Raw genomic sequence first — 20,929 nt, forward strand, 5'->3', positions numbered from 1 at the left:
GGGCTGAGGGAGGCTTAAAATTACAAAGGGGAAGGCCTCTTTATATAGAAAAGAGAGTGATTAGGAGTGAGGTTAAGATCCAAGTGTAATTTGTACAAATGAAGCTTGATTAGGGACATTCAACCAATGAAGAAGCTCCTTCCAAGTGATTTGTTGACCAATTTGCAACTAATTAGCTCCATCATCACTTGTGTTGTCTTCACTCCTTCCTCCATAGCTTGAGTCCAAGAGCTTCCTTATTTTAAAATGTAAAGAATCTACATAAAATCAATACATATCTAGTAATAATAGAAAGGGGTTGAATGAGAACTTATGAATTACAACAAGATTAAGCATGACTTGAGAGGTGATTAGGAGAGGAATTTTGATGGGTTTTTGAGCTTGAGAGAGAGGAGTAAGGAGGGGAGGGTGAGAAGATTAATGGCTGATTTTTAGAGAAGGTCGCAATGTGGAAAAGGAAGGGTGTGTGTGCAAAGGTAGAGGGGGTGGTCTCCACCACAATTGAAAAAACTGGCGTCCGCCATTTTGCCATATCTCGTAGACCGTAGATGAAAAAATTATAAAACTAATATGGTCAGAATCTCCAGCTCATCAACTACAACTTTGATGAAGGCAACTTTCCTTGGATCGGAGTGGAAGTATTTTTTAAAAATCCAGCAAAATCATGTGTCTGGTTCCTTCCTTTACCAAGTCTTCTACTTGGGTCCCATCTGTTTGAATCATCATATGGCTCCAAAGCCATGATGATATGAGCCACTCATGACCCTTGAATCATGGGTGCATGGCTCCACAACCACATCATATCTTTTCTTTTCACATTTATATATTTTCCCTTCCCTTTACCACTAGGTTCTCCCTCTACCTTTCACCTCCGGTGAACTAATCAAGAAAAAATTCCCATCAAATCATTTTTTTAATTTTTCCAAGAGGTTGTTCTCACTCTTTCTTTTATTGTAAACCTCTAGAAGCAAGGAAAATCAACAAAATATAATAAACAAAAATTTGTGATAGGCTCGGATCAGCATCTAAGGGGAATTATGTTTTTTCAAAAGGGTATGATGCTTAAACAAATAGAGGAGGGCCCAATATTATTTTCTTGTGAAAAGAATATACAATTTGAGTCTTTTTGAAAGGAGAAAAACTATATGTATATTCTTAAGAGATATTGGGCCACCTATGTATGGGGCATAGAAGACTTGTAGAGATGGACCATAATCTTTGGTAAAGACAAGTGGAGAGTTGATTTTCCATGGTAATTTATCTATATGGGATGGAAGATGGATATATTATTTTTCTACTACTAATTCACAAGAGGTAAGAAAGTTTGGGGGTAGATAGTTGGATATTGTATGTTTAATTTTATTTACAAAGCAAAAAAGAAAAGGGTGGTAATATAAATATATAACTAAGGTGACATTTTTGGGAAGAGTACAATGTATGTGTCGCCACAAAGGTTAAACGAAGAGGGGGAATTTATTCTAGATAACTTAATAGCGTAGAAAAATATATACACATATGAGGAAGAGGACGTTGAGTAGGCTGAAAAATGTTGCAAAAAGATGGTTACCATTTTATGCCATTCATATTAGCCCTCCCCCAAGCCTAGAGATAGTCATATCTTTAGGAGGACGGTGTTGTTTCTTTCTCTTCTTCTTTTTTTTTCTTTTCCTTTTTTTTTTAATAATAGGAGGAGCGACATGCACTCTTTTACTCCATTAGACCTGCATTTCATTACCTCAATCCCATAAATCGGAGATGGGAGGGTTGCCTTGGGTATGTTCAGATTCCAAGGCTGGTTCTTCTTTGCACATCAAAGCTTTAAAAATAGGTGGAGCATTTGCCAAGCCGAAGGGAGCCATGCCAATTTGGAGCTTAGAAGATGTAGGTAGATGACTTTCTATCAACGGATTGATACGTTGAAAGTAGGGCTTTAATCTCCATCCATTGACTCTGGTCTTGTGGAGTTTTCCTGATAAATCTGCTAATCTATAATTGCCATTTCCAAACTTTGTTTTTATCATGAAAGGTTCCTCCCATCTTTGCAAAAACTTTTTTTCAAGTCGAGTATCAAGTCGGTTATCATAGCGAAGAACCAACATACCTTCCTTCAATCCTTTCCCCTTGAGCTTATTGTTGATTTTGTCCCTTTGGCTTGTCGCTTTGGTGATGTAGTGATCAATGGACTCGTCTCTATCTAGCTCAAGTCGTTGGAGATCTAAGATCCTTTCATGTAGAACCTCTTTTGGCTTTTTTGCCACTCTTGCAAGAACGCGCAAGCTTGAGAGCTCTACCTCAATGGGGAGAAGTGCCTCCTATCCATAAACTAGATGAAAAGGGATGAATTGGGTAGATACCTTGAAAGATGTCCTATACGCCCAAAGAGCAGCCGTCAAATGGAAATCCCAATTATTAGGCCGGTCCACAACCTGCTTAGAAATGATCTTACATATCATTCCATTCACTTTTTCCACCAATCCATTGCATTGAGGATAGTAGGGTGTGGAATGCAGGTGTTTCACTTTTAACCTCCTCAAGAGATCATTCAGAAGGTCAGCCCTAAAACCCGGGCCTCGATCTGATAAGATTTCTAGGGGTGTTCCAAACCTACTACAAATATGATCAAAAATAAACTTTGATACCTCTTCAACTGTGATTCGGATTGTGCTTGTTGCTTCCGCCCATCGTGTCATGTAGTCAACACCCATGATGATGAAAACCTTCCCTGTAGAAGTACGAGGTAGGGGACCTATTGCATCCACAGCCCACTTTTCAAAAGGGCCATAAGATATTATTGGGACTCGAGGCTCATATGTTAGTCGTCTATCCCCAACAATTTGGCATTGCTTACATGCCTTACACCAATGTTGGACATCACGATGTAAGCTCGACCAAATAAACCCTGCTTGTAAAATCTTCTTACTTGTAATATCTTGAGAAAAGTGACCACCACAGACATCATCATGACATGAAAGAAGAATTTTCTCTATCTCTTGCACACCTGGTACTCTCCTCAAGACCAAATCTTTCCCTTTGTGATATAAATCGTCCCCAATCAACTGGTAAGGTGTGGCCTTCTTAACTAGTCTATGTCTTTGCACCTTGTCTAAGTGTTTGGGACACTCACCTACTTGTAGAAAGAAAATAATGTCTTTTAGCTCCTCTTGACCTTGATATTTGGGTTCATATAGTTTCACACCTCCTACCGCCATTTGAAGCTTTTCATTTGCGAGTAAGTCTGCTTCCTTGTTATGCGTTCTCACAATGTGTTGTACCTGTGTTGCGTTAAAACCCTTCATCAAAGCTCTTACACTACTAAGCCACTCAAACAATGTACGATTCTTGCACCTCCAAGTCCCTCGGATTTGCCTGACCACTAGCAAAGAATCACCTTTTATAATAAGTCTTTGTATGCCTAATTCTTTGCATTCTTCTAACCCAAGGGTTAGAGCAACATACTCAGCCTCATTGTTGGAGTGAACATTGGGTAGAGTGATACCTTTTCTAACCATTACCTCCTTTTGTGGGTTCAAAATGATGATCCCCCTGCTGCTTTGTCTTTTTGGCGTTGATAAGCTCTGTCAAAGCATAAAGTATGGGCATTATCAATCTCCTTCACTTTGAACTGTTTTGAGCCTTCCTCTCTTTGTAGTCATGATCCTTCCCTTTCTCTCACTTTGTAGGTGAGAATGTCTGCAAGTCCTGCTCTTGTGCTATCTTCTACAAGGAAAGTGTATTCAAATTCTTGGAGTTCAAGCACCCACTTTGCTATTCTAGATGAGAGGCTCATGTGTTGTACTACATATAGTAGATTGTGCTCTAAGGTGAGAAAAACGAATGGCACAGGGAGAAGATATGATCGAAACTTCCTTACCGCAAACAAGATTGCAAAGACCACTTTCTCCATTTCAGTGTATCCCTTCTCGGCCGGAGTCATCACCTTGCTTGCAAAATAGATCGGCCTCATGTATGATGTTTTAGGATCTTTTTGCATCAAAACAACACCAATTGCTTCGAAACCTACACTTGGAGTGACATAGTAGGTCTCCTTTGGATCTGGTGGCATTAGGATTGGGAGAGAGCTAAGAATGCCCTTCACTTCCTCAAAACATTTTTCATGTTCCCTCCCCCATTCAAATGTAGATTGGTTTTCCAACCTATGCAAAGGGGCAATGGCTTCTGCTAGGAGATGGATGAAGCGAGACATGTACCTCACTTTGTGATTGAAGATCATTAGCTCCTTAGTTGTTGTTGGTGGAGATAATGACAAAAGGGCCTCTACTTTAGAGGGATTCACTTGAATTCCTTGTGAAGAAACCACATGGCCTAGCAAAACCACCTGAGATTCATCGATATGACACTTCTCTGGGTTGAGTTGTCCCCCAAATTGATGGAGCCTCTTAAGCCCCTCTTCAACCTTTTGGCAGTGAAGTGATCTACAACTATAAATACAGAAATCATCCATAAAGACTCTTATAGATTTTCCAAAGAATGTGTGAAATACAAATATTGTGAATCTCATGAAGGTGCTAGGAGCATTGGTGAGCCCAAAAGGCATTACTCTGAATGCAAAACATCCCCAAGGTGTGATGAAGGTGGTTTTTGGTTGGTCCTCTTCTGCTATTCTAATTTGAAAATATCCTGAATACCCATCACACACAGTGTAGCATTCGTGACCTGCTACTTCATTCAAAATTTCATCTTGGAAAGGGAGAGGGAAGTGGTCCCTCTTTGTCGCAGTGTTGAGGGGTTTGTAATCCACGCAGACCCTCCACTTACCATTCTTCTTGGGAGTGACTACAATAGGTGATACCCATTCAGAGTTGGATACTGGATAGATGAAGCCAGCCTTCAAGAGTCGATTCACTTCTTGTAGGAGGGCCTTTTGTTGCACAGATCCTAGTCGCCTTAACTTTTGAGCCACGGGTTTGGTCCCTGGTTTCAATTCAATTTGATGCTCTATTACATCTACACCTCTTATTTGTGAGTAGTCAGTGATAAACAAATTGGGATACTTCCTTAACATATTGATGTAGGACCTCTTCTCCTCACAAGTAAGATCTTTGCAAGCATCTTCTCAAATCCTTCTTCAAGGTGGTGGCACCTTTCATCCCCTCGTGTGTGATTGTCTGTTGGCTTTTCTTCTACAGAAACATATTGGGTGTTGGTGTTAAATACAATTCCCATTACCTCCAAAGAAGACTCCTCTTCACTGGTTGATGCATTGGTTGATGCTTCCTCATCACTTGAGTAAGGACTCTCCTCCTCGCTCTCTTCATCTGTCGTGGTTTCATAGTTGATATCTAGTTGCTTTCCTTCTCGCCAATCATACACCACCGGTTGACCCTTCTTAAGAATCAAATGACCACTTCCCCATTTTTTATCTGCATTCACAACAATGAGCCAAGGCCTCCCTAGGAAAATGGGATAGCCCTCCCCCTTAGCTAGCATGACATACATATCCACTCGTGCATCTATGTTACACACAGAGACTTTTACATTTTCAATGATCCCCAAACACTTCACACTTGAGTTGTTGGCTAGCCTAGCTTGACAATTAGAGGACTTTGTAATTTCAAGCCCTAACCTGTTCATTGATTTTTCCATGATCACACACATTTGAGCTCCACCATCAACATATACATTAGACACCTTTTTACCCCTTATGTAAGCATCCACAATGGGTTCCACATCTTTTTGTAGCTTTGAGGCCACAACCTTAATGGAAAGATTTGCTTTCTTTTTTGGAATTCTTGTACTTACCAACTTTGGCCATTGCCTTCTTACTTTGGCTGATAGGTGTAGAAGTTGAGGCCATGAAATGTTTGTCTTTTGGGTTTGTAAATCCTCTAGGATGTTGTAGGGCTCTAGATCCTTTTCCAATGGGAAGTCGTTGATACCAAATTCCCTTTGCCTTGATCTTTTCTTCCTACTACTTTCAGCTTATTCCATCTTTGACTTCTTCTTCTTGTCCCTTCTGGCTGAATTTGGTCCTTCACTTCTCATGCCTTCATCCTTATCATGTGCTCTTGTGCGTTTTTTTGCCGGCATAACATCAAAGTTTAGAGTATGCTCATCTATTACCTCTTCTAGCTTGATGATGTTGACTCCTCTTTCTTCCTCCTCATGTGGGACGAGAGGTATATTTGCTGGTGGTGGTGGTCGACGAAGGATTTGTGGGCCTTGAGCTAGTTCTTGCTGCACAGTGAGAGGAGGCAGTCTAGGGGGATATATGTCTCCCGGAAGTCGCCTTGGATGTGGACAATTTTACATTCCATGGCCCATTTCATTGCAATTCCAACATCGCAACTCTTGAGCTTGTCTTCGTTGATTGAGATTCCCTTCTCTTGGTTGTCGTTGTTGAGGTAGGCCATGTACTGGATTCAGAGTGAGGTTCTCAAGCTGTTGAGTTAGCCTTTGTAAAACCTCTTGTTGAGAGTTATCTACTATTTGTGAAGATTGTGCAAGAGGGGCCCTAATTGGTGCTTCCATGGTTTGTGAAGACTCCCTCTCACTCACTTCATTCAAACCCCTTGATCTATGTGCTTGGAAGTGTAGTTTTCTAAACTTGATGATGGCTACCTCACGTGCTTCTTCGAAGGTGGATGGGAATTTTAGCTCTACTTTAGCCTTTAAAATTGGATACAAGCCAACCATGCATCTCTCTTTTTTTACAAAGTTAAGTGCACCACCATGATTTTCTAATGTAGCCTCCCACCTACCCCATAGATTGACAAAGGTTGCTTCATAAGAGGGATAGTCTTCAAGTGATACCTGCTTATGTCCAATAAGACATTTCCATAGTCCTTCAGAAGTATCACCTTGCCCGAACTTGGAGAGGAAGCTTGCTCGCAGTCTCTCCTAGTTGGACTTGATTTGGGGTTGCAAGGTCTCATACCCTGCTTTAGCTTCTGCTTTTAGAACCAACGGGAAGGCTCGTAGCTTTACTTCCTCTTCATCTCTCCCGGATATGAGATGTGCGATCTTCAAGTTGTCAAGAAACTCACATCTTCCCCACTTCTTGCATAGAACGTGGGAAAAGAACTTGACATTTTGTTTAGACTTTTTGAATTTTTTTTTTAAAGAAACTTTTCTCTTACGGACCTCACAAGATTGTTGACACTATAAATCTGATTACATTAAAATGAAGATGTACACATCCATTGTTAATTCGTACTTTATCATAGGTAGAATAAATGGATTAATTGAAGCATTGATTTCATTGAGGCGAGTGGATCCAAATATCCTCCTTATGATAGATTGAAACCTAAACCTAGTTGCAATGATTATATGAATGGGTTACCGAGCAATAGGCCTAAAAGGTTCATTGTTTTGATCGTGATTCATGTGCTACTCCTTGTTGTTGGTTTGAAGACCTCGTTCCTTCATATGGCCCTTGAGCACCCCTTCACCACTCCTTGTTCTTGCCTTTAAAACAAAATGAACACGTGAACATCAAAAGAAGTTTCATAATTGATGATTGGAAGTATAATTGATGATTCGCCGGAAACACGCAACCACGACACCATCCCAATAATTTATAGGTTATTTTCATCATTATCTGCAGTTTTCACCCGAGCCATTGTAAATTTCCATTCTTTGTAAATATCCTCTCTCTAGGTGATGGTCACAAAGGCCCACCTAGAGATTCCCCTCTTTTAATAACCTCCCCAAAACAAAGCAAGGGTCAACCACACCAGGCCCACCACTTGCTTTGTCTCCCCGATTAAGATTACCCTAACCACACTGGGATTACCATAATCCAAGCAGCCAACACCTATAAATTGGCACTGAGAGGTCACTATCAGCAGGGGGACAATTCATGAGGAACCAAGCATTTGGTAGAGTGTAGTAGGAAGGATTGACACTATCACCATCACGGGGAGGGGGCTTGTGTGTTGGGTTTGCCTTGGGAATTGCACCATCCAAAGGGAACCACATCCATCTCTCGACTCCAATGGTCGATGCACACACGTATGCACGCTCTTGGTGGTGAGTATTCACAATCATTGAGCCGCCTTAGAGAACGCACCAAGTAGGTTGCACCACCTCCTCCCCCTACCTCTCTACCACCACAGCATGCCGCCTTGTAAATATTGCAAAAATAATTCGCCCTCACACCCCCGAGGGTTTTCATCATTTGCAAGTATTCTCTCTCTCTCTCTCTCTCTCTCTCTCTCTCTCTCTCTCTCTCTCTCTCTCTCTCTCTCTCTCTCTCTCTCTCTCTCTTGGTGTGTAGGCTTGTGGTGTTCATATCATTGTGGGTTTTGCGTCGTAGCCGCTCAAAGCTAGGTGGTGCCCCTTGTTCGCTTTACCGTGACAGGCTTGAGGCACACCATTCGGCCCCCGATGTTTTAGAGGCCGTCGGGGTTCGGGGTCCGCTTTGCCTCCGTCAGAGGCAACTGCGGGATTTTCTCTTATCTGTCGCAAGAAGGTTACCTAATCGTTGATCCTCCACTCTGAATATTGTAATGAAGCGTTTGCTACATCTCGCTACACTTGGATCTTTTGAACTGACAGAGTTGTAGTTCAGACTTCGTTGGTAACCTCTGTTAGTTGTTCGTGTTTGGTTTTGCATGCATTTGTTAACTTCGTGAGAAGTTCACCTAGCTCTTCCATTTCCTTTTGTTGCTTTTCTCTGGCAAGCTGGTGTTGTTCAGCTTCAACTTTCAATGCTTGGATTTGTCTCTACAAATCAGTGATGACATTCATCATGTCCTCCAGTTCTCCTTGTAGGGCATTTTCTCTGCCATGTCCTGCATCTGCTTTGCATATTCGTTTATTTAGAGAATTACTTCATCATTTTTTTGCCAGTCTTCAGTTCTTGTGAGCTGCCTAGACGTTTTGACAGTCTCTGTGTGTGGCTCCTTGGGTGGGACTGTGGCAGTTACTGGTTGGGACGGGGCGTCTACCTCTCTTTGTGGTTGTGTGGTTACTTTGGTTGTGTCCTGCTAGGTGGTGGTAGATGCTGTGGCCTCTATTTCTTGTGCCTTTCGTTACTCAAAACTTGTTGCCTCCTTTGGTTCAGGACTTGCTGCTCACTCTGGTTCTGGCTCTTTTGCTTTGCCTTGCTTGGAAGTAGTTGCTGCATGTTGTTCATATCCTGCTACCTCTTATGGTTCAGGCTCCTTATCCTTGGTTTGCTTGCCCTCTGTGGGTCTATCTGTTGGTGATGGTGGAGGGCTTGGCATGGGGTGGTGGTCGTGTTGTTTTGTAGTAGGTGACGATGGTCTGGGAGACATCTCACTTTGTTCATGATAGGCATCACTTTGTTGGGCTGCTTCAGTTTGTCTCTTGCTCCGCCGCATCTTCCCTTGCTTTTCTTTCTACTTCTTGAGCTTCTTTTTGCTTCAAGGCTTCTTCCTCTTGGTACATGCGTGTTACCATATACATGTGGTAGTGATGTGTGTGAACACACTAGGACCGCCGGGGCAATTTTTCCCTCTTTAGGAGGTTTTTTCCCCCGTGCATTGTATATATGCCCATCACTCTAGGGCTATCCATCTTTCCATTGCACACTAAGTAACACACTCTCTATTGTGTGCCTTGAGCTTCCTTCGTCTTCTCCATGATGTGTGTGTTTCTCTGCAACCCTAATTCCAACAATTGGTATCAGAGCAGGTCACGCCCTCCCGGGCTTAGTCGCCAGCTGCTCTAGCACACGCCTGCTCACTTTCTCCGATTTCAGTGAGCTTTGGCGAGCGTTCGCAGGTCGACAAAAATTTTGGGCAAGGTCGAAGAGCTTGGTCTGCTCAGAATTTCGATTTGGACTCATTTCGGCCTCCGTTTCCACTACAGGCAGTACTGCACATGCTATTTTGTCATTTTGTGTAGAATTTTTGTCAGTGCCATTTTCTGCATAACAGGTACCTTATAGTCTTCTACGGTTTGTGCTATATAGCACAGGTTGTTCCCGCTCCGTTTCTCCTATTTTTGGGCAATTTTCACATCAGGTGCAGCATTTACCATGGCTGACAACAACAACACAGATGTGTTCAAGATGTTTGCTGTTGAGGACAGGTTGGATGGGGACAACTACCCTATGTGGGCTTATATGATGCAACATGTTCTTGTGTCAAAGGGTGTTTGGAACATTGTGCAGGGCATTGATGTACGTCCTGGTTCTGAGGATGTAGGCGATGTTGAGGATGTTGCAAGTCTTGCTGCAAGGATTGCAGTTGTTAGAGTTGTTTTGCCTACGACTGAACAAGCTCGTTCGGATGTTAAGGATGCGCAGGCTCATGCATTGATTGCGTTTTCTGTGAAGCGCACCATTGTTCCTCACATCCATTCAGCAAAATCTGCAAAACAGGCTTGGGATATTCTAGCAGGTCTTTATGCAAGCCGCAATGAGGCTAAAATTGCTTTGCTGCGTAAAGAGCTGGAGTCGAAGATTATGCATAAGGAAGATGATATGGACACTTTCCTTGCTAGTGTCAAGGATATCAATGAGCAGCTTATTTCTGCAGGTGAAGTCATTTCAGACAGTTCCCTTGTGCAGACTGTTCTTGATGCCTTACCAGATTCCTACCAGACTTTTGCTAGTACTTGGAGACTGATGACCCAAGGAAATCCTGAAGTTGTCAAGTTTGATGCATTATGCACATTGCTGTTGCAAGAGTCACTTTCTAAAAAAAACAAGACTAGGCAGCGTGCAGTTGAACATGATTTTATTGCTTCTCAAAGAAAGGGTGGTAACAGTAATGTAGCCACTTCTTATGGTTCTGCTGCGAGTGGAAAAAATTATGTTCCTAATGCTTCTGCTAGCAGCACTTCGTCTGGTAATTCTGGTGATAAGGGCAAAAAGAAGATGCGTTGCCATTATTGTAAAGCCAATGATCACTTGATCAAGTCGTGTCCTAAGTTGAAGGCCAAAGAGGCTAAAAAGAAAGAGGGTGGTTCCACTGCAAATGTTGGTTCCACTACAAATGCAGCCATTGTTGAGTCTTCTGTGAAAGGAGACTGTGATGCTGATGTTGATGCAGAATGGGCTTTTAGCGCAGAGTGCACTTACAATCCTGTTGTCCATGATGCATGCTTTTCAGTTGCTGCAGATTCACATGTGTGGTATTTCGACAGTGGTGCTACAAAGCACATTACCTCACATCGTGAATTGTTTACCTCTCTCGAGTCAGTCCCTCATGGGAATTCAGTCACTGGTGCCAACAACGCCTCTTATCCAGTTCAAGGAGTTGGAAAGATTGTGCTCACTGCTGCTAATGGCAGTTCCTTCACACTTGTTGATGCACTTTATATACCTGGGATCAAAAAGAATCTCTTGTCTGTATCCGCATTTGCTAGACTTGGACTTGTAGTCAAATTTGTGGATGACAGATGTACAGTTCATGATCTCAGTTTTGGTGATGAAATTGTTGCATCTGGCCGTTTGTGCCGTGGGCTGTATAAGCTCACTTTGTATGACAAGTGTGGACAAAATTTTTCAAATGCTATTGCAGATTCAAGGGCTATTTCAGATGCAAAACTTTGGCATGCACGTTTTGGTCATCTGAATTTTTCCAGTTTGCTGCGTTTGCAGAAATCTGATATGGTTGCTTCTTTGCCACCTATTGAAGCACCTATAAAACATGTTTGTGAAGGCTGTATTTTGGGTAAGATGCAGCGTTCTAAATTTCCAAAGGATAGTTCAGTTCGGGCCACATGCAGGTTGTAGCTTGTGCACATTGATGTTTGTGGGCCCATGCAAACTTCGTCCTTGGGCAATTACCTGTACTTCGTGACTTTCATTGATGATTACTCCAGGCATGCATGGGTATTTCCGCTTAAAGCGAAGTCCGAAGTTTTTATGTGCTTCAAACAATTTTTGGCTATGGCTGAAAATGTCTCGAAATGTACTATGATGGGCACCCTCCGTTCCGATCGAGGGGGGGAGTATATGTCTCATGAATTTAATGCATTTTTGGCTAGTCGTGGGATAAAACACCAATGTACAGTGCCTTATACGCCTGAGCAAAATGGTGTTGCTGAAAGGAAAAACAGGTCACTGATGGAAATGGCACGATGTATGGTCAAAAGTCAAGCTTTACCGCATTCTTTTTGGCTTGAGGCCATCATGTGTGCCACTTATGTACTTAACAAGTGTCCTACGAAAGCTTTGCAGTCTATTACTCCATATGAAGCATGGCATGATAGAAAGCCTTCTATTGAGCACATGCATGTTTTTGGTTGTTTGGCATATGCTTTGGTGCCACAAGTGCATCGCAGAAAATTGGATGATAAGACTGTCAAATGTATTTTTGTTGGTTATAGTGCTGAAAGCAAAGGTTACAGGTTGTATCATCCGCAAACAAAACGTATTTTGGTTTCACGGGATGTAGTGTTTGTGGAAGATTCTATTCAGCCCTTGCTGTCATGTACTAGAGACAGTAATGTAAGCTCACAGGACATTTATGACACTTTGTTGCCTCTTTTCAGTGGTGGAAATACGAATGTAAGTTCTAATGAGGAAAATGTACAAAGTATGGGGGTTTCTGAAAATGTTTTAGATCAGCCTATTACTGATGCAGATGTACATGGTGCAGATGTACATGATGTATTTGATGAGGAAAGGGCTGAAAATGAGCAAGCTAGAGGTATGCCAAAATGGCTAGTGCACACTTTGCATGACAGTAAATTGGATGCACCTTTGTCTAGTCATACTCGTTCAGGCTCTCGCCATGCATCTTATGCATCAGATTGTTATGCTTTGGCTGTGTCTAGTTTACATGATGTTGAGGAGCCTTTGTCTTTTGATGAAGCACAGAATTCAAAAAATTGGATGGCTGCCATGCAATCAGAATATGATGCACTTATAGAAAATGACACATGGACTTTATGTGATTTGCCTCCTGGCAAAAAGGCCATTGGTACGAAGTGGGTTTACAAGTTGAAACGCAAGCCGGATGGTGAGATCAATCGCCATAAGGCTCGACTTGTTGCAAAGGGTTATGCACAGCAAAAAGGCATAGATTATGAAGAGACTTTTGCTCCCACTTGTCGTATGACTACTGTGCGTTTTCTATGTGCATTGGCAGCTCATTTTGGTTGGGATGTACATCAATCAGACATTGTTACTGCTTTCTTGAATGGTGACATATTTGAGGAAGTTTATGTAACGCAGCCTCGCGGTTTTGTCATAAAAGGACAAGAGGACAAAGTGTGCAAATGTAACAAGGCTTTGTATGGGTTGAAGCAATCTCCTCGTGCTTGGTATGAGAAAGCTGACACTCATTTGGTCAAACAAGGCTTTCGTAACAGTCCAACAAAAAGCACATTGTATGTAAAGCGTGAGGGTGATGTACTTCTCATTGTGGTTCGTTATGTTGATGATTTGCTGGTCACTGGACCAAATGAGAGACATATTGTTGAATTTAAGGCTGATTTGAATGCTACTTTCAAGATGAAAGATTTGGGGCTGTTGCATCATTATTTGGGTATACAATTTAAGCAGTATGATGGTGGTATTGCCTTGTGTCAGAAAAGTTACATAGAGACATTGCTATGTAAGTTTGGGCTTGAGGATTGCAAACCTATTGCCACTCCCATGGAAACAGGTTTGAAGTTGAGTCTACATGATTCTGGTGATCCTGCTGATGTCACTCTTTACCAAACTGCTATTGGCTACCTCATTTATGTATGCAACACGAGGCCGGATATTCAGTTTGCAGTCTCACAGGTCAGCAGATTTATGCATAGCCCAGGGTCTAAGCATTGGCAGGCTGTCAAGAGGATTTTCCGCTACCTTAGTGGCACTTTACATCTTGGCTTGTTTTATCCCAAGGGGGGATCATTTCCGCCAGACTTACATGCTTTCTTGGACTCAGATTGGGCTGGTTGTTTTGACACGCGAGTGTCCACAAGTGGTTTTTGTTTCATGCTTGGCAGTTCATGTATATCATGGTTGAGCAAGAAGCAACCTACTATGGCCACTTCGAGTTGTGAGGCTGAGTACAGGGTAGTCTTTATAGCTAAGGTTGAGTGTGTATGGCTCAGACGCCTTATGGCTGATTTGGGTGTTGGACAGGACACTGCGAACACTATCTACACTGACAGTCAGAGCACATTGGCAGTTGCGAGGAACCGAGTTTTTCATGCTCGCACAAAGCACATTGAGGTGCATTACCACTATGTCAGAGAGAGGCTCTCAGCAGGAGAGATCAGCTTGGCTTATGTGCCAACACAGGACAACCTTGCAGATCTTTTCACAAAGGCATTGTCTCGTGAGAAGCTTGAAGCTTTCCGCAAAGCTTTGGCCTTACTCCCCTTTGTGGACTGATCCTGTCCTCAGGGCATGGCACTTCCCTTTACTCATGTGCCAGCTCTCGTTCACCGCATCACTCCAGGGGGGATTTGTTACCATATACATGTGGTAGTGATGTGTGTGAACACACTAGGACCACCGGGGCATTTTTTCCCTCTTTAGGAGGTTTTTTCCCCCGTGCATTGTATATACACCCATCACTCTAGGGCTATCCATCTTTCCATTGCACACTAAGTAACACACTCTCTATTGTGTGCCTTGAGCTTCCTTCGTCTTCTCCAAGCTGTGTGTGTTTCTCTGCAACCCTAATTCCAACAATGCATTCAAGGAATCCTTGGGATCTTCTGGTTCTCTCTTGGCAAGATTCTTGGTCCAGGGGCCTTTCAAATCCCTTCGAACCCATTGTGCTGGGTCCTCTCCTGCAGCTTGGCGGCTTCTTTCATAGGTCTCTTTTTCTCGTTCAAACCTCGCTTTCTTTTGCTAAGGTTCTTCCTGATGTGCAGCCACTATCTTCTTCTTCATCTCCTCTCTTCTGGCTCTCTTCTCTTCATTGTCTGAGCTTTCGCTGCTATGTGCTTCATGAGAGCTTTCTTCAAACTCCTCATCAAATTTGTAAACTCTTTTTGTCAACCTTGTGGTTCTTGGAGATGGTTGTGATGTCACTATCCATGTGTTTTGATCTGGGACATGTGGAAAATTGTCTACCATGTCGATAGCATGGTATGCTATTGTTGTCAGTACCTCAAGTGCTCCCATATAGGTTATCTTGCCCTCTTTCTTGGTACCCTTCAACGTGGATAGCACATATTGTGCGTGATTAATGGGTTGCCTAGTTGTCGACTTTAACACTTGTGTAAATGTAGTTGCAACTGCATGATTGGGTGTTGTGTACCTTGGTGGTCTCTTTGTGACAAAGTGGAAGTGTTGGTGATATAACCGTGCTGGTTCTTCCACTTGCTTCTGGATGAGATCAACAAAGGTTGCCATAGCGGTTTCCTTGGTGAAGGTATCTGCAGTCTTTCTGTCTCTAGCTCTCATTGTCATCCCTTCTGTCGACAACTTGAGAGCTTCAGCCACTATTTCTTTTGTAATTACCACTTCTACTTTCTTCCCTTGCTGGTCAATAATCTGGGTTGTTCCATCTTCCTTGATTGTGGACAGGAGCTCATAGGCTTTCTGAAAATCTACACCACATGGATCTTGGTTGTAGAATTCTCTGAGTCCAAGCCTTCTATTAGCTTCTTTCATTTTGGGCTTTGCCGTGACATCATAGACTTCTTTTGGCAGAAGTTATAGTTCTATCTGATGCCCTTCTTCACTTTTAAATCTACCTATGAAAACCGTTGTATTATTTTCTCAAGATGTTCTCTGGACAGGTACATTGCTTTGACCGTCTTTATTGAATTGGAGTCCAGTTGGTAGGGCGACAACTCTTGCAGCTTCTCCTTTTGAGAGACCCTCTTCTTGGCCTTTTTCACAGCTTGCATGGCTCATGTTAAGTGAATAGAGTGCCAAAGTTAGAAAATTTGGCAGATTTCTCTTTGAAATGTCCTTCAGTCTAAATTGCTGACAAATTGAGTCCAATTTGCTTCAAATCAATTTTTGAACATGCATAGATGCATAAAAACATATAAAGATCAAAATCATGAAGTCCAAGCAGAAATTTGCAACAAAAGTAAATAATCGTGATTATTTATAGTTGATGAATTTTTTCAATTTTTTGCAATTTTGACATCATGGGCTTGAAATAGACATCAATTAGATACTCTGAGTGAAGTGTGGGCTCATTTGAGTGCTCAGGGTGAGAATGGTGCCAAATTTAGGCTTCCCGTCTCTGAAACAGTAGATATAAAAGAATTTTGAGATTTTGAGATTCAAATTTTTTCAAACTTGGTCAGTGGGCCTAGGACACCACGTGCTTTGGTCCCATGAGGGAAAAGTTCCAATTTTCTCCCATTTTGGCAAAAAAGTATATAATCGCGATTATTAACTTTTTCATCAAAATGAACATTTTTTGGTGCAACTTGATTCTAAGCATGATGTAGACCCTGTGTATGTGATATGAGGAGATCTGGATCAAAAAATGTGACTCATAACTCAGAAATTGCTTTGAAAGGATTTCTTTGAGTTTTTTGACAATTTTCCAAGTTATCATTGATCAATTTAGCTCATACTTGAAATGTGACATGTAATAGGTGGGCACAAGTGATAGGTGAAGTGATGGTAACATTTTCAAGCCAAAATTTTGCAAAAGTAAATAATCGCGATTATTTACAGCAGTCAACTTTTTCTTGCAAAACTTGAGAATTTTGACCTAAACATATTCTATACACCTAAAACAAGTCCTAAATTGAATTTGTTGCCAGCATCACTTCGTGCTTTGTCAACTCTGAAATCACCGACTTTTGTGACTAGATGGCATGTGGAGTTGGTTAGTCACTTTTGAGGCTATGGACTTGTCCGCTACATAGTCCTGAAGCAACTCATCCAATTTTGGACCATTTGGAGTCAGTGTGATCTCGTATGTCAAATTTGATGCTTTGTAGCCTTCGAGCTGTTTTCTACTTTTCGAGGACTTGGCTTGATTGATTTTATGAAACCAACCATATACATTGTATATAGACCCAGTTTATAAGCTGTCAGTGGAGTCAGAATCCAATTCTAACATCTGCCAAAAACCTAGCTTTTCTACTTAGGACCCCTCTCGACCCTTGCCAAATGGTCAACTGTTGATATAGAAAATGGTCAACTGTTGATATAGAAGTATTCTATCATCTAGGGGCATGCTACAGTTCAAGTCTCGTCTGATTGGTTGAGCTGACAAGCCGCTATAGTCAATTTTTGGTCGTAGTTCTTAGTGCACTGCTCGGATTCTAGGGTTTTTCCTAGGGTTTAGACTAGCTACCAGCCGTACAGAATGGATCATTGATAAGTATAGAACTTACCCCTCATGTCTCGTGTGAAACGGTGCTGTAAACAAGCTGTGGACTTCAAAAAATGCGTGCGAAGAAGGTCGAAAAGCTCTCTCTCCAAAGGCGACAAGTCCAAATGAGGTGATTTTAGCCTACCTTGGGTATTTATACGCGAACTTCCCGAACCATTTTTCATAAATTCCCTTGTTAGTCCAACTAGGCCATGAAATCTATGTTAGAGTCAAAAATTTTCCCAATCGGATTCCTGTAGCTCATTCTGCAAGAATTTTGCAAAAGTAGGTATGGCCGCCTAATTTAGGCTTCCCGCTTCCATCTGCCGATTTGATTTAATTTTTTTGTGTCTGTTCGCCTTGTCCTTCTGATCATCAACGTGTCTTTAATTTTTTCATATGAGCTCATTTGCTATTTATTATTAATTTGTGATCTATTTATTGAATAAATCAAAGAAAATAACAATTATCAGTTAAATTTCCCTTGTTGATGATTTATAAGGGCATTATTATGTAATTTTGCAAAAAATCACATGTTAACCTCAAACTTTTTCCTCTCTCTTCAAACATTGCCTTTAATTACTTAGTTCCCTTCCACCCTCCTAGATGGCGTACTCCGGGATGACTGTGTGCATGGGTTAAACAATCGTGTCTATGCATAGCCTTGGTTGGCCCTACCATGCTTTGAAGATCAATGCAATTAAAACCATTATGTTGTGCAAGAGATGGGACTTGAGTAATTAACTCAAGGGTTTCTGATGTCGAGGTTTTCTGATGCTGTCTTCCAAAGAGCAAATCTTGTAGCTTGTGTGCTCTTTGGTTTATTGTACCATTAGGATGCTTTGGCACACTGATTTCTTGAGATGTTGGTATCAATAATGACTGTTGTTGAGCTTTTACCCACCATTGATATCTTGGTTTGCTTTGTGCAGAATGGTGTGGTTGAGTCTTTTGAGACTTAACTCTCCATTGCTTGATCGGGTTTATAGTTTGCAGAGAAGATAAGTGCTCTTTCTTCTTCCAAATTCATTTTGTGCTAGGTTCCTTGCTTGGAGATGCTCCTCTTTGTGTTTTGAACCTTGGAACCATCTTTGGTACAATAGATGATGTTTTGGGTACCCAAATTTGATTCAGCTTGTCCTTAAGCTGTGCTGTTAGTACCCACATTTGCCTGACTCCTTGCATGTTACTTGTAGCATTTTCTTGTCGATAGGATGGAGAAGATTGATTTCTTTGTGGTTTGCTCTGCTGGTAACCTCTTTTTCATTCCTCTTTGCTTGGTGCAATTGGAACAATGAGTTGTCCACCTTCAGGTGATATCTTAAGTTGATTGGTATCCCAATCTGGTACTGCCTTGTATGTCCGCATCCATGGGATTCCAAGAATCATTGTCTCATTCATGTGTTCACCTCGTAAGCATACAAATTGTTGAGGGCATGAACATCCATGTACTATCACATTCAAGTTGACTACTCCCAATGTTGGTGTTGGTTCTTGTTGCATCCTTTGATAGTAGCTAATCCTGCTGTTAAAACTTGACTTGTGGCTTTCTTGTATGTGGAATAATTGAATGCATTTACTCAAGCTCCTCTGTTGACCAATGCATTTGTGTTATGATTGTTCAACTGTACTTTGATGCGAAGGTCCATTCCATCTAACCATTCATCATCTTTTGACACTGCATCTTTCTACAATTCCCATTGTCGGTCATCTATTTCCAGAGTGTTGATGGGAATAGGTATTTGTTAATTTTTGAGAGCAGCTTTCCTTTTGAGTACCGAAAGCCGAGCTTCTTTTTGGGCTTCATCAATAACCTATTGTCGTTTTATCTTTCTTTGCTAAGCTGCATGCATCCTTTCTAGCAATTCATTGGTTAGTGGCAAATTGTACTTCTTTAAACGACACCCACTAATCCAATTGGTCATTGGTTCACCATCTAGGGTGGACAACTTAACTGCTCCACTTGGAGATACATCTTCAATGATAAACGGTCCGTTTCCCTTTTTATTAAACTTGGGAATGTGTTGTTTAAGTGAATAGACTAAAACTAAGTCCCCTTTTTTTAAGATATTTGTAATTAGATGGGAATCAAAAAACTGTTTTTGTTTTCACTTTTGTGCATAGATGTGAGCTATAGCAGTTAGCCTTTGCTCATCTAGCTTTTCTAAATCTTCAAGTCTCTCTGACAATCCATGTCCAGTCCACTCAAGATCCTTAGCTACCCTTAGTGCCAGAAATAGAAATTCTACTGGTAGTATGACATCAAGACCATAAACAAGGTTAAAGGGTGTAGCATTTAAAGTTGTTTTGAATGAAACTCGATAAGCCCCTAGAGCTACATGGAGATTCATTTCCCAATCTGTCCTTCCTGAACTAACCACTTTAGTCAATACCAAGCTAAGAATTTTATTCGTATGCTCAGCTTTTCCATTTGCTTCTGGGTGATAGGGAGCTGATTTGTTATGGATGACCATGAATTCATTAAGCAGATACTCAATTACCTCATTGCGGAAATGAGTTTCCCTATTACTGACAATTTCTATTGGTAGTCCATATCTTGTGAACATATACTCATATAAGAATGCGACAATGGTTATGGCATCATTCTTTTGAGTTGCTTTAGCTTCGGCCCACTTGGTCAAATATTCTGTAGCTACAATGATATATTGAGCTTGGGTTTTATAAGAAAGTGGCTGTATTGGCCCAACAAATTCTATACCCCATTTTGTGAAAGCTCTAGCCCCCATCATTGGTCTCAAGGGCATGCTATCTACATTGGTTGGCATTTTTTCTTGTTGACAAGCATTACACGTTCAAACATATTCCTTAGCATCTGCACAAAGAGTGTTAGCCTCCATATGCCTGCCATTAAGATTTCTCTTGCGGTGGTCTCGCTAGAAAAGTGACCTCCAGCTAATCCAACATGTGCTTGTTCTATAATGGGAACGTATTCGTCTTCATTTGCACAAAGACGTAGTTGTTGATCCTTACCTCTCCGATACAATTGGTTTTCAATAAGAGCATAATCTCTTGCTTCAGTTTCAATTGCTCTTTGACGGCGTTTACTCATATCCTCAGGAAATGTTCGGCGCGATAAGTAAGTAACGAGATAGTTACTCCACTTAGGAATAGGTGACATTTGGAACAATGTTACATGAGGTATGGGTGGTTTTGTTTGACATTGAGGACAATCTTTCACAAAAGAGTGAACATCACTCCTCATAGTTAACCAAAATACTCCAAGTCTCAAGATCCGTTGCATAGTTTGATCTTGAAGTCCTACTATAGTAACATGTGCTTGACTTAGGTATTGGGTTTTCTCCTCAGGATTAATTCACAACAGTAATATTCCATCTCGATTTATTTTGTATAACCTTCCAGCTAGTAACTGATACAAAGCCAATTGCTCAATTAATGCGATTGTAATAGGAAGTGGTATTTGCGAATCCACTTGAGCTATGGTCATCAATGATACCATATTTTCCGACCATCGCAGTATCATTTCAACAGAGAACAGATATGCATCTGGTAGATCATCGTCCACTCCCTTCAGTGGTTCTCCTGAAACAATATTCAACAAATGATATGCTCTTTGATGAGTAGTGTCCTCTTTTACAACTACAGTGAAATCAAATTCCAAAAGAATGATGAACCATCTCACTATTCTTCCTGTGTTGCATGGCTTGTTGACCAAGTACAATAAGGCTTGGTGGTCCACAAAGAATACAAATTTGTTTGCTAATAGGTAATGT

Source organism: Adiantum capillus-veneris, chromosome 3 (genome assembly GCF_014529385.1).
Source record: "Adiantum capillus-veneris isolate H3 chromosome 3, ASM1452938v2, whole genome shotgun sequence".
Taxonomy (NCBI): domain Eukaryota; kingdom Viridiplantae; phylum Streptophyta; class Polypodiopsida; order Polypodiales; family Pteridaceae; genus Adiantum; species Adiantum capillus-veneris.